The 14,490-nt window shown below is 52.2% G+C and overlaps 1 pseudogene; it reads left to right on the top strand.

Moving 5' to 3' along the window:
• Positions 1 to 2,164: 2,164 nt before the first annotated feature.
• LOC125519384 (receptor-like protein 9DC1) lies at positions 2,165 to 13,453 on the top strand (annotated as a pseudogene).
• The last annotated feature ends 1,037 nt before the right edge of the window (positions 13,454 to 14,490 follow it).

The following is a 14,490-nucleotide window of genomic DNA, read 5'->3' as shown; positions in this document are numbered from 1 at the left end:
ACGGCAGAGGTGACTTGGTTACAATGGCTACTGGAGGATTTTGGTGTTTCTATTACTACACCTACCACCCTCTTGTCCGACAGTACAGGTGCTATCAGTATTGCGCGGGACCCTGTGAAGCATGAGCTTACCAAGCATATTGGTGTTGATTCTTATTATGTGCGCGCTGCTGTGCAGGATCATGTTATTGCTCTTCAGTATGTGCCTGCCGAGTTACAGCTAGCGGACTTCTTCACGAAGGCACAGACTAGAGCGCAACATAGATTTCACCTCTCCAAACTCAGTGTTGTGGAGTCACCATGAGTTTGAGGGGGGTGTTAGAGTTATATTGATGATGGCCTTTGGCTTTTTGTATTCTTACCTTTTGGCATCCTCATGTACATCATATATATGGTGGCTTTGGCCTCCTTGTAATACAAGTTGCTTTCCTAATAACATCCTTACATGCACAAGTAATTCGGAACGGAAGGAGTACATTCTGTCTGTGCAAACTGCGACGCGCGACTGACGCAGGTCTCCGCCCGGCTAGAGTCGTTCTGCCGCTTCAATCCTGTCCAGCTCAAACAGCGACGCAAATGGTGGAGGAGCGCGAGATGAAAAGTAGGCAAATTTGACGGAGTCATGGTCTCCGCCTCATCCATCTGAGGTCAAGCGAGGTAGTACGATGTATCCAACCAACTCGCACCGGCCGGAGTGTGTGGATGTGAGGATGCTCTCTAGGTGCTTTTAAACCCCTGTGGTCTGAGCTAGAGCTGAGAGCATCCAAGTATCCATCTCCCACACCCACCACACGGCAAAAACCAAGCAGAAAAGGGCCGCGAGCTAGCAGAGGTTGCGTATCATCATCTCTCCTCCTGACTAGTTATTGCTCCGCCTGCATCAGCCATCGCAACTTTTTAACTTAGTAATCATAATCATCTAGTGTTTGGTGCTGCCACGATTGTTACTGTATCTACCTTTAAATTTTCACAATTTTTTCAAAGCTTAGAGTTGTGATTTTATTTTCTTCGAGGAGTTTTAGATATTGAGTTTTTTTTAATACTGTACAGACACAAACGCTCATATACACGCGCACACATGCACACCCTATCTCTATGAGCATCTCCGAAAGACTGAGCCAGCGTCTTCAACGGGAACATCTCCTTCCACTGAATGTGCATTGCCAGAAATTCTGAAATAAATTCAGGAATAAATGCGAGCACCGGGACTTGAATCCTAATGGGTTGGGAATAGCACAGTCCCTCTAACCATCCAACCACAGGTTGAGTTTGGACGTACATATTGGATGTAGCAAGAATCCTATATTATTGTACGGAGGAGTACCTAGGGTGGACACGGTTTGGTTCCTTTCACCAGGCGCGAGCGAGCCATCTCGGGACCAGTCCAACGCCGATCGGGGTTGTATTTCCTAGACCCGACCGGCTGGGTACACGGTGGCGGCGGCGAGCGGCAGCCGTGGTTAGGGAAGGGAGGATGTGTGTGTCGTCTCTGCGGCGTTCCGGAGCAATTCCTCGTGCGGACAGAATGATGGCAATGCGACGGTTTTCAGCGACGAGATGGTGTGTGTAATGACAATGTCAAGTCGATGCAGAAAGCTGAGGGTGCTGCTCGTCGGATCGAAGCATCCACACGTCTTGCCTTGGTCGCACACCGCCATGACATGATGTTGATTTTGCACTGCTTTACCAGAATTTTAGGATCATCGAATTATTTTCACCTAAAGAAAAATTAATCTTATGAAATTTCAAAATTGGAGAAGTTGATTTAAACTAATCTAAAGTGCTGATCTAAACTTTGATTGGTCACGTGTTGTGCCCCCGGGATTGGAAATTAATCTTCCCGGGTGGCGTGTAGCGGAACTGATGGGTGGGCTTAGAATCTAGCGAGGCTCTGATTCCATGTAAAAAATATTGGAACCCTGAATAATTTTTAGTCTTGTATTGATCTGAACCTTGTGGGTATATATAGAGTACATGGTCGAAGAGGCTTGGAATACAAGGTAAGATATTGTGTGTTTAAACTTTGCAACGCACTTTTACAAAAAATATAGCTAATTTATGATTTATTTTCATTTTCACCACATCAAGCTCTATCTGTCCACCTTCTCCGAGAAGGCAAAAAAGAAATGCTCTCATTTATTGGTGCATACAAGTAAAGCGCTATGAAAATGGATATACATTCTGAATTTAATGGAGCTTCTTACGTTAAAAATGCATATGTCTTGCCCTTTGCAGGGGATATAGACGTCATGGGTGCTTGGCGGTCTCGGCAACTCAGCACGCTCGTGCTAGTAGCAGTACTATTACTGTTGTTCTATGGAGTCAATGACGCCAATTGCTCTGCTGTTCATGGTAACACCACAGATCGACATTCCCTGCTCGATTTCAAAGAGGGCATCACAGAGGACCCGACAGGAGCCTTGTACTCTTGGAGTGACAACATCCACTATTATATGTGGTTGGGAGTCAACTGCAGCACACGGCACCCAGGACCCATTACGGTGCTTGACCTCTACAATCTGAGCTTGGCGGGCCAAATCACACCATCTCTAGGAAACCTGACCTTCCTTAGATCTCTTGATCTAGGATCAAATCGGTTTACTGGACAGTTGCCCCCTCTTGGCCGTCCTAGAAAATTAAGGACCTTCACTACCAGAAAAACTGGGTTTGCCGACGGCCAAATCTATGCTGACGGCCCCCGTCGGCATCGCCGCACCTATGCCGACGGCCAAGGGTGGGCCGTAGGCGTAGAAAAGCCGTCGGCATACATTGATCTATGCCGACGGGGCCGTCGGCATAGACGTGGCCGTCGGGACCGCCCGAGATAAGCCTACGGCGCCCGTCGGCATAGGACAGGCCGTCGGCATATCCCGGGCCCAACTCCCTGGTCAGTGCTGACGCTTGACGGCGTTTAACCTACGCCGACGGGCGGTAACGGCTGCCGTCGGCATATCTGTGGCAGAGGTATGCCTACGGCTTAGCCGTCGGCATAGGCCCCTCTGCCACGTCAACGATCCGTATGACACAGCACGTCATCGATCCGTGTGTGCACAGATATGCCGACGGCCTGGCCGTCGGCAAATGTTTACTTTACTTAATTTTTTATACTATCTGTGGCAGAGGTATGCCTACGGCGAGGCCGTCGGCATAGGCCCCTTCGCCACGTCATCGATCCCTGTGCCACGCCCCGTCATCGATCCGCGGGATAACCTGCGTGTGTGCACAGATATGCCGACGGCCTTGCCGTCGGCATACGTATATTTTACTTTATTTTTTTATTTTTACTTTGTTTTGTTATTTTTACTTTATTTTAGTTTTTGTTTTTGCATAAGATAATTATGCCTTATCTAAAAAAACATTACCGATGGTATATCGATTGCCGCCCCCCGTTACGAACGTCGCTGCCGCCGGCACCTAGAGGGGGTAAACGGACGCGTGGGGTCTACACGGAGGGGATCTTGCTGTGGGTCTGGCTCGGATGTTGCTCCAGAGTGTTCCGATGGGCTGACCTAACACAACCGGGTGGGGAGGCCCACTGGTCAAAGCCCGTCCGTGCAAACTCAAAGGGCTAGATCGCGTGGTCAAACGCTACAGGGTTAGGCGGGACGGGGGCCCTGGGGGGTAGCAATGCCACCGGAGCGTGGCACCGGGCCCTCATACATGCGGGGGGATGTGGTGGCATGTCCGAAGAGGCGGGACGCGTGTCCGGGGTGTGCCCCTCCTCACGGACGGCGCCGTCGCCGGCACCTGGAGGGGGGAAATGGACGCGTGGGGTCTACACGGAGGGGATCTTGCTGTGGGTCTGGCCCGGATGTTGCTCCAGAGTGTTACTATGGGCTGACCTAACACAACCGGGTGGGGAGGTCCACTGGTCAAAGCCCGTCCGTGCAAAGTCAAAGGGCTAGATCGCGTGGTCAATCGCTACAGGGTTAGGCGGGACGGGGGCCCTGGGGGTAGCAATGCCACCGGAGCGTGGCACCGGGCCCTCATACATGCGGGGTGGTGTGGTGGCATGTCTGAAGAGGCGGGACGCGTGTCCGGGGTGTGCCCCCCCCACGGACGGCGCCGCCGCCGGCACCTGGAGGGGGTAAACGGACGCGTGGGGTCTACACGGAAGGGATCTTGCAGTGGGTCTGGCCCGGATGTTGCTCCAAAGTGTACCTATGGGCTGACCGAACACAACCGGGTGGGGAGGTCCACTGGTCAAAAGCCCGTCCGTGCAAAGTTAAAGGGCTAGATCGCGTGGTCAATCGCTACAGGGTTAGGCGGGACGGGGGCCCTGGGGGGGTAGCAATGCCACCGGAGCGTGGCACCGGGCCCTCATACATGCGGGGTGATGTGGTGGCATGTCCGAAGAGGCGGGACGCGTGTCCGGGGTGTGCCCCTCCTCACGGACGGCGCCGTCGCCGGCACCTGGAGGGGGGAAACGGACGCGTGGGGTCTACACGGAGGGGATCTTGCTGTGGTCTGGCCCGGATGTTGCTCCAGAGTGTTACTAAGGGCTGACCTAACACAACCGGGTGGGGAGGTCCACTGGTCAAAGCCCGTCCGTGCAAAGTCAAAGGGCTAGATCGCGTGGTCAATCGCTACAGGGTTAGGCGGGACGGGGGCCCTGGGGGGTAGCAATGCCACCGGAGCGTGGCACCGGGCCCTCATACATGCGGGGTGGTGTGGTGGCATGTCTGAAGAGGCGGGACGCGTGTCCGGGGTGTGCCCCCCCTCACGGACGGCGCCGCCGCCGGCACCTGGAGGGGGTAAACGGACGCGTGGGGTCTACACGGAGGGGATCTTGTTATGGGTCTGGCCCGGATGTTGCTCCAGAGTGTTACTATGGGCTGACCTAACACAACTGGGTGGGGAGGCCCACTGGTCAAAGCCCGTCCGTGCAAAGTCAAAGGGCTAGATCGCGTGGTCAAACGCTACAGGGTTAGGCGGGACGGGGGCCCTGGGGGGATAGCAATGCCACCGGAGCGCGGCACCGAGCCCTCATACATGCGGGGTGATGTGGTGGCATGTCCGAAGATGCGGGACGCGTGTCCGGGGTGTGCCCCTCCTCACGGACGGCGCCGCCGCCGGCACCTGGAGGGGGGAAACGGACGCGTGGGGTCTACACGGAGGGGATCTTGCTGTGGGTCTGGCCCGGATGTTGCTCCAGAGTGTTACTATGGGCTGACCTAACACAACCGGGTGGGGAGGCCCACTGGTCAAAGCCCGTCCATGCAAAGTCAAAGGGCTAGATCGCGTGGTCAAACGCTACAAGGTTAGGCGGGACGGGGGCCTTGGGGGGGTAGCAATGCCACCGGAGCGTGGCACCGGGCCCTCATACATGCGGGGTGATGTGGTGGCATGTCCGAAGAGGCGGGACGCGTGACCGGGGTGTGCCCCTCCTCACGGACGGCGCCGTCGCCGGCACCTGGAGGGGGGAAACGGACGCGTGGGGTCTACACGGAGGGGATCTTGCTGTGGGTCTGGCCCGGATGTTGCTCCAGAGTGTTACTATGGGCTGACCTAACACAACCGGGAGTGGAGGTCCGCTGGTCAAAGCCCGTCCGTGCAAAGTCAAAGGGCTAGATCGCGTGGTCAATCGCTACAGGGTTAGGCGGGACGGGGGCCCTGGGGGGTAGCAATGCAACCGGAGTGTGGCACCGGGCCCTCATACATGCGGGGTGGTGTGGTGGCATGTCTGAAGAGGCGGGACGCGTGTCCGGGGTGTGCCCCCCCTCACGGACGGCGCCGTCGCCGGCACCTGGAGGGGGGAAACGGACGCGTGGGGTCTACACGGAGGGGATCTTGCTGTGGGTCTGGCCCGGATGTTGCTCCAGAGTGTTCCTATGGGCTGACCTAACACAACCGGGTGGGGAGGGCCACTGGTCAAAGCGCGTCCGTGCAAAGTCAAAGGGCTAGATCGCGTGGTCAATCGCTACAGGGTTAGGCGGGACGGGGGCCCTGGGGGGTAGCAATGCCACTGGAGCGTGGCACCGGGCCCTCATACATGCGGGGTGATGTGGTGGCATGTCCGAAGAGGCGGCACACGTCTCCGGGATGTGCCCCCCCTCACGGACGGCGCCGTCGCCGGCACCTGGAGGGGGGAAACGGACGCGTGGGGTCTACACGGAGGGGATCTTGCTGTGGGTCTGGCTCGGATGTTGCTCCAGAGTGTTCCTTTGGGCTGACCTAACACAACGGGGTGGGGAGGTCCACTGGTCAAAGCTCGTCCGTGCAAAGTCAAAGGGTTAGATCGCGTGGTCAATCGCTACAGGGTTAGGCGGGACGGGGGCCCTGGGGGGTAGCAATGCCACCGGAGCGTGGCACCGGGCCCTCATACATGCAGGGTGATGTGGTGGCATGTCCGAAGAGGCGGCACACGTCTCCGGGATGTGCCCCCCTTCACGGACGGCGCCGCCGCCGGCACCTGGAGGGGGGAAACGGACGTGTCGGGTCTACACGGAGGGGATCTTGTTGTGGATCTGGCCCGGATGTTGCTCCAAAGTGTACCTATGGGCTGACCGAACACAACCGGGTGGGGAGGCCCACTGGTCAAAGCCCGTCGGCATAGAAGCGCGCACGCCCACGGATCGATGACGTGGAAAAGGGCCAGGCCTATGCCGACGGCCAAGCCGTCAGCATAGGTTGACCTTATCCGCAGCGGTTCGCCCCCGACCACCCATTCCCCATCTCCCCCGCACCGTCTCCCCCCCGCCCGACCCCGATCCCCACCCGCGCCGCCGCCCCCATCCCATCCCCCACCGCCGCCACGCCGCCCCCCACTGCCCGCGCCGCCCCAATCCCCTCCCCCACCGCCGCCGCACCGCCCCCAGTGCCCGCGCCGCCCCAAGACCGCCGTCGACGGCCCTCCCTCCCCCGACCTCCGCCGCCCCGCGCCGCACCAACCCCGGGCCGCCCCGCCCCGCCCCTCCCTCCCCCGACCTCCGTCCCCGCCCCTCCCCCCGAGCCGGACCTCCCCACGGTGAGCTTCCTCCCTCCCTCTCTGTAGATTTTTTTTTTGATAATTTTGTTGTTGTTCATAGTTATGTAACTAGATGGATGGATGCATAGTTAGTTGATAGATGATTTGATGATAGTTACAAATGTGAGAAATGCAAGAAAAGCAATTTTTTGAACAAGGGGCATGACGTTAGATGATGGATTTTTTGATGATAGTTGCAAATGTATGATGATTGTTACATGATAGATGATGATGTTAATGATGATAGATGATGATGTTGATGATGTGGATGTTGTTAAAATCATAGATGGTGGATGGATGGAATGTCGGTGAATTTTTTTAGAAACTTTGTTTGTCATATATTTAATGTTAGGTCATGTTGACGAATGTATGTTGGTAAAGTTAATGATAGATGAATGGATGGATGGATGTTGGACAAAATTTGACACTTGACTGAGATGTGATGATCTTGTTATTTTTTTGATACTCATAATGATCTTGATAAAAAAATGATACTCATGATGATCTTGCTAAAAAAACATAATGATCTTGATAAAATAATTGAAGACAAAATTTTGAGACTTACTAATATGTGATGATCTTGCTAAAAAAAATGATACTCATGATGATCTTGCTAACAAAATGGAAGAAAAAAGTTTGACACTTTACTGAGATGTGATGATCTAAGTTGTTCTTTCGGTGGAATTTGCAGGCGTTGTGGTGTCGCATTTCATCAGAGTGACCGTTGTCTGGCGCGTTGGTCCCCCTGAGCATCCCTCTGCTATTCGACTACTTCCTCTACAACCGAGGGTGAGCTACAAGTCCATCTCCTCCATTTTTTCATATCACTAGATTTCATTCTCAAGTGAACTGACGTAACCTAGGCGTCTCCCGTCCGAAAGGGTTGCATGGATAAATATGCATTCAATTGCATATTTATCACCGCAACTCTTTCGGATTGTCCAGCGTTTTCCACGGACAGCCCGAGGATGTGTAGATTGGGTATGTTCTCCATGTTCTACCCCGTTCCGAGACAGGATTTCGGCAGCGCCTCCCCGTTGTTCTCCGGAGCACATTCTCTCGGCTATTTGCCGAGACGTGTATCTGGAGAACAGCGGGGAGGTGCTGCCGAAATTTTGTCTCGGAACGGGGTAGAATGGAGAACTTACTCAATCTACACATTCTCGGGTGGGATTAGGACCCATCTTTACCAATTAGAGATGTAGGTGGATTAAACGCGGTAGAAAATGAAAATTTGATGTGATTAATTTAAGTGAATCATTAATTATGTTGTGTGGGTTGCAAAAAAGCAGAGGATGGCAGATAATCAGTGGATGTACAGTGGTTTTATCCGTCGGAATCGAGTAACATCAGAGTGGATCGCGAAAACCGATGTGTATTTGAAGGAGATATTCCGTCGTCCAATGAGAATTATCCCACCATGCCCCTGTGCGAGATGTGCCAGACGTCACCGTAGAAATCAGACGGACATGACTGAGCATCTTCGCACGCACGGATATATGCCAAACTTTGACATGCCGCCGATAAACATAGCCGAGCAGGACCGTGGTAGAGAGGAGGTGATGCGACAACGCATCGATGGATATGAGAATGACGGGGTCAGGGACATGCTAGATGATGTCGTTGTTGCAGAAACGGCAAATGCGACACCTTCAGAGAATGAACCGGAGGAGCCGGAGGCAACCGCAAAGGCCTTCTTGGAGGTCTTGGCCTCGTCGAAGAAACCTCTTTATGCGGGTGCGAAAATATCTCAGCTGGATGCCATCTCGCAACTGATTGCAGTCAAGGCTGAGTACGGCTGTAGCCAGAAATGCTTCGAAGCATTCCTGGGAGTATGGGCTAACAGCCTCCCTGAGGGTCATGAACTGCCGAAAAGCATGTACGATACAAAGAAAATCATGAAGGCACTCTCTATGGATTATGAGAAAATAGATGTTTGCCCGAAGAATTGCCTTTTGTTTAGGCACGAGTATGCGGATGACAAGTACTGTAGGAAGTGCGGTTCGTCTCGGTACATTGAGGTGGTCGGTGAGGATGGTGAGAAAAAGCAGCTAACCATCCCTGTTAAGGTTCTTCGGTATCTTGATTTTATAAAAAGACTGCAGCGCCTTTTCATCACGAAGGAATCATTTAGCTGACTTGTGTGATGATGCTTATGCTTACATTCGTTGATATGCTTATGCTTGTGTGATGATGATCTATTGTTGTCATGATGCTTATGCTTACGTTCGTTGATATGTGCTGCTGATATGTGCTGTTATATATGTGATGTTATCTGAATTGAACTGATTTGAAAACAAACAGGAAAAAGAAAAAAAAATTAAAAGCAAACTATGCCGACGGCTAGGCCGTCGGCATAGGGCCAGCGTGAGCTCCCAGTTGCTGACACGTGGGCACCTATGCCGACGGCCTAGCCGTCGGCATAGTTTGAAAGTATGCCGACGGCCTGGCCGTCGGCATAGGTGCCCACGTGTCAGCAACTGGGATCTCCGTTTGAAGGACTATGCCGACGGCCTGGCCGTCGGCTTAATCTCAGACTATGCCGACGGCGGGGCCGTCGGCATAGCCCTGGCCCACGAGCAGCCGCCGGTTGGCACGTGGCAGCTCTATGCCGACGGTCTAGCCGTCGGCACAGTTTTATGCTAAGCCGACGGCCAGGCCGTCGGCATAGGGGTGCCACGTGGAGACAAGTGGTTGGGCAGACTTGACGGCGGCCGCCGTTAGGCGATAACGTTGCCGACGGCATTCGCCGTCGGCATAGATGTACGGACACCGTCGGGATAGGTCTTATGCCGACGGCCTTTCTATGCCAACGGCCTTTCTGGCTACGCCGACGGATATTTTGCCGACGGCCCTATGCCGACGGGGGCCGTCGGCATAGGCCTGTCCCGACGGCCATTCAGGGCTATGCCGACGGCCCTGGCCGTCGGCATAGGATGCGATTCCGGTAGTGCTTAGCCTAGGTGACAACTTATTGCACGGGAACATTCCAGACGCACTTACAAATTGTTCCAAACTCCAGTTCCTAACATAGGTTCCCTCTCCAATTTATTAGGTTTGTATCTTTCGCAAAACAACCTCACCGGAAATATCCCGCCAACCTTCAGCAACATCACTCACTTAGAAGAATTAATCCTTTCAGAAAATCAGCTCGAGGGAAGCATTCCTCAAGAGCTTGGGCAATTGCCAGATATGGCATGGGCATTTTTTGATGGAAATAGTCTATCGGGTAGTATTCCATCAACATTGTTCAATCTATCACATCTTCAAACACTAAACTTGAGTACAAATATGTTAAGCGGCCCACTACCACCCGACATCGGTGAAACTGGCCAAAAATAGGTTGGAAGGCCACATCCCAGATTCACTAGGCAATGCTTCAATGCTGGAAACGCTAGATTTTCTTAGCTTTAATCTTGATGCATGTTCTGCATATTTAGTGTTGAAATTTTGCTAGTAGGCCTTTGGTCCAAAGCCCAAATAAAATTCTGAAATTCTCTTGACCCATTCATGCACACATGTGAGTGGAGTGAGTGAGATTAAAGTTTAGTCCCATCTCATAAGTTGAGAGAGAGTTGCACCTTTTTATAAGGTGAGCTCTTCTACCACTTGTATGAGCATGAGAAGAGGAGACCTACACGCGCGCTCCTCCTCCTCGCTCGCCTCGTCACGACGCACCGCGCCGCGGGTTACGGAATTGAGCCGAGCCGGGGACAGAGCTATGCACGTTGTCTATATTTTTGCTGCTCGGGAAAAATTAATGAGTCATTAATTAATAATTAATGGACGCATTAATTACTGAACCGTTTTTGATTTTTTTGGATCGTGACGACTCGGACGTGGGGTTTACTATATGGGAGAGTGGCGATCAGGTTTTTGGGGAGCGCACTCGCGCGACTGCTGGCAGTCACGACTTCGCGAACGACGACTTCTTCCCCGACCTCGGCAACCTCATCCTCGACAACATGGGCGACAACGTCAACGCCGGCGGTACTGCTCCTGCTGCACTGTATGTGATTCTATCCTTCCTGTTCGAGATCGCGGTAAAATTCATGTTTCTAGTATGTGCCCTACATGTAATCTGTTCATCTGCTATGTTAGTTCACATGATTAGTTTAATCTCTACTACTGTAGTCATGATTTGTCTTTTATTTATTTGGATTAAATTTCGTAGTAATTTGCTCATATTTCCAACATTTAGTTTAGTTTTGTCATGCATGTAGGATAGGTTAGAGAGTAGCTAGTCCGATAAAGCTTCAGCGGAGACACGCGGAGAAGATGAGATGTCAGGCTGCCGTGTGACATGGCGAGCACGACGAGATGTCGATGTTGCTGTGAGATACGGCAACGCCGTGAGATGCGGCATGACGTGATGGCGGCTAGAGCGTGATGGGTTGCAAGATCAAGTTTTTTTTTGAAGCTAAAACGTCAATTGGTTTTTTATTCATTTGCCGCAAGCATATCTAACTGTAAAGAATCAGCCAGCCACCCAAGAATTGTCTCATACATGAGTTGAGAAGAAGAAAGTTCTAAAGAATGTATAGCTACCCGGTTGCAAGATCAAGTTGAGCCTGGCCGTTGAGGTGGCTGCTGAATATGGCCGAGTCTTGTGGCAGTTGGAGTGATTCTAGCAAGGAGTGAGATAAGGCCAGTTAGTACGTGCATGTAGATATGGGTTAGTTAGTTAGTGGCTTACTGCATGCAAGGAGGTGGTGCGGTTAGTGGCGAGTATGCCGGCCGGGCTATGTGTGCGTGCGTGTGCATGGGATTTGCATCAGGCCATTAGCCCCTGGCTATGTGTATATATATTTTGCTTGAATTTTGTCTATTTTGAGTCAAGTCCAATAACAATTTCAGAAATACTTAATAAATCCTAGAGGTATATGCAGCCCATACGTGCAAGGCAAGAGGTGGAACTAAAGTTTAGTCCCACATTGCTAGTTTAGAGGGGGTTGGACCTCTTTATAAGGGAGGTTCTTTCCCCACTTGTATGAGCATGAGAACAAGAGGGACATCCACGCGCGCTCCTCCTCCGCCGCCCGCCTCGCCATGCCGCGGGTTGCGGGAATGAGCTGATGTCTAAAATTTTGCCACGCACGACGGGTATGCGAAAGGTCACGCGGAAGCTGAAACATTTTTCTGTAGTGGACACTGAATCCGAGCGGCTCGCCTCTTCGGCCGAAGCCTGTTCGCTTTGTCTCCCTCTGTTGCTTCACCTCCCGTTGCAGCCTGTTCGCCTCCTTCTCCCGTGCCTATATAAGAGAGGTCACTCCTCTCCAGAGAGACACACCAGAAACTCCTCTTTCTCTCGCCACAAAGTTCCGAGCACTGCGTTGCCGCTATATTCTTCCCCATCTGGGCTTGCGGCGTGCACCTCAGGTCGGGACAGTAGGCCTCCGAAACCGCACCTCTTTGAGTCCTGTACGGGAGAACGGTGATAAGGTTTTTGGGGAGCGCTCCGCGCGACTACTGACTTCTTCATCACTGACTCCGACGACTACTTCCCCGACGACGACTTCTTCCCCGGCGTCGACAACCTCATCAATGGCTGGAGAGGATGTCGACCCCAAGTCCAGTGCTTCTGTTGCTGCTGTCTCGTACGTGTTCTTACTCTTTCTGTTAGAAGTCCTGCAACAGTTCTTTGCTCTAGTTTCTGCCCTACATATGTTAAGTTCTACTTCATATATACAACTTCATCTAGTGTCTGTTCTATATGTGTTTAGTTCAAGTTCATATATGAAGATGCTATTTACCTTCTCTGTGTCAGATTGCATGACTTACTTTATCTCTGCTATATTAGTCATGTTTTATTTAGTATTTCCGTTAATAAAATCATTTGATAAATTACTCATATTTCCAACATATCTTGCATCGGAGTGATGAAAGGAGGTCGTGAGGGCTGAAGGAAACAATGTAGCGCTTGTGCTCTCGATGAAGAATGCCTCAGCGCAAAGACCTTGGGGCTCTCCTTGCGTGTGTGCGTGTGTGTGTGTGTGTGTGTGTTTCCTGGGAGTTTCTTTCATGGGTGTGTGTTTGAGAAAAACCACAAGAGGAAGAGTAGTCAGATGTAGAAGAAGGAGCGGCGCTGCAAGGAGAGGCGGCGCCAACAGATTTGTCATCTAATTTTTTCACTGGCCAAATCCCTATCCATCTGGGTAAACTAAATAAGCTAGAAGAAGCAACCCTTGATGAAAACTGGCTTGAAGCAAGAGACAAACAAAGCTGGGATTTTTTAAGTTCCCTGAGCAATTGTCCTTCACTAGGAACACTCTCCTTACACAGAAATCAACTACAAGGATTTCTACCACAATCTGTTGGTAACCTATCCATTACGCTTCAAATACTAAATCTAGGCGCAAACAGGTTGTCCGGGAAAGTGCCACCGAGCATCGGGGCCCTTAAGAACCCACGACAATTGAATCTAGGAGGAAATAACTTAATTGGACCATTACCGTAATCCCATGGGGACTTGTGCTTTGGCGCCTGATGGCCACCACAAGATGATCTCCATTGGCAAGGTGGATGATGAGTTCAACCTTGCTACTGTTTGCTATGTTGATGAGTGGGCTGTTGGGAAGGGTTGCAGATTGGCAACAGGGCGTGATACCAATTTTCATGTCTTCTCCGAGTTGATCAAAGGTCTCCTTGTCGTGCCTTCAATCATCCAAGATTTGGACCGCTTGGTCAATGAAAGGAAGGTCAAGAATGTCAACCAAGTGACAAATGCTGGCTTGGGCAATGTGACAACCCTTGCAAGATGTTAGTCTCAAGGCTGTGTTTCTCACTCCGGTGCTTCTTATTTTGGGAGTAGTCCGCTTGAGGCTTGGGCGTGGTGTTGGGCATCTTATGGTGTGGCTGCCATGTTGGCGGGAGTGGACGTGGCTATAGATGAGGGCTTAGCTCTGTTTATATCGGTTTTCGGCTGGTTTTCAATAGTAACTGGGCAACTATCTCCTTCTTTATTAATGAAAAAGACAAGGCTTTTGCCTTCGTTTAAAAAAAAATCCTTCAACAAACTAGTAAAGTTGTCGAGGCTCAATCTTTCCCAAAATCAGTTTGCCGATTGGTAGTGCATCGGCGCTGCTCGATGCCCAACAACTTGCTGCGATATGGCTGGCCAAGCCACGGATGTCGTGTGCTGCAACGACCCAAAGGAGGTCTCTCCAACTCCCCAGTTCCTGCACAGCTGCAGCTTTTGCCCACCACCAACATGCACCACCATGGTCTTAGAGCCACCACCACTGTCTCATCATAGAGTCCGAAGCGGGACCAACGGATCCTAGAGGGAGCAGACGGGAACGAGGAGCGGCAATGGCAGCGGCCACGTGGGATGGGACAATCTCCACCGCCATCAACGATCAACGACCGGATGCAGCAGGAGGAGCAAACCAGGCACCTAGGCCCGGCCGAGCTTGAAAGGCTCGTGATGCTCCCGTCGCCACGCTGCAGCGGGCGCACCGCCGTCTCCACAACGCCCCGCATGTGCCGCACCTCCGTCTGCCGGAGCCGTCGCAGGCGGAGCCG

Source organism: Triticum urartu, chromosome 7A (assembly GCF_056163025.1).
Source record: "Triticum urartu cultivar PI428250 chromosome 7A, HENAU_Tu73, whole genome shotgun sequence".
Taxonomy (NCBI): Eukaryota; Viridiplantae; Streptophyta; class Magnoliopsida; order Poales; family Poaceae; genus Triticum; species Triticum urartu.
This window is presented reverse-complemented; position numbering and strand designations above follow the sequence as displayed.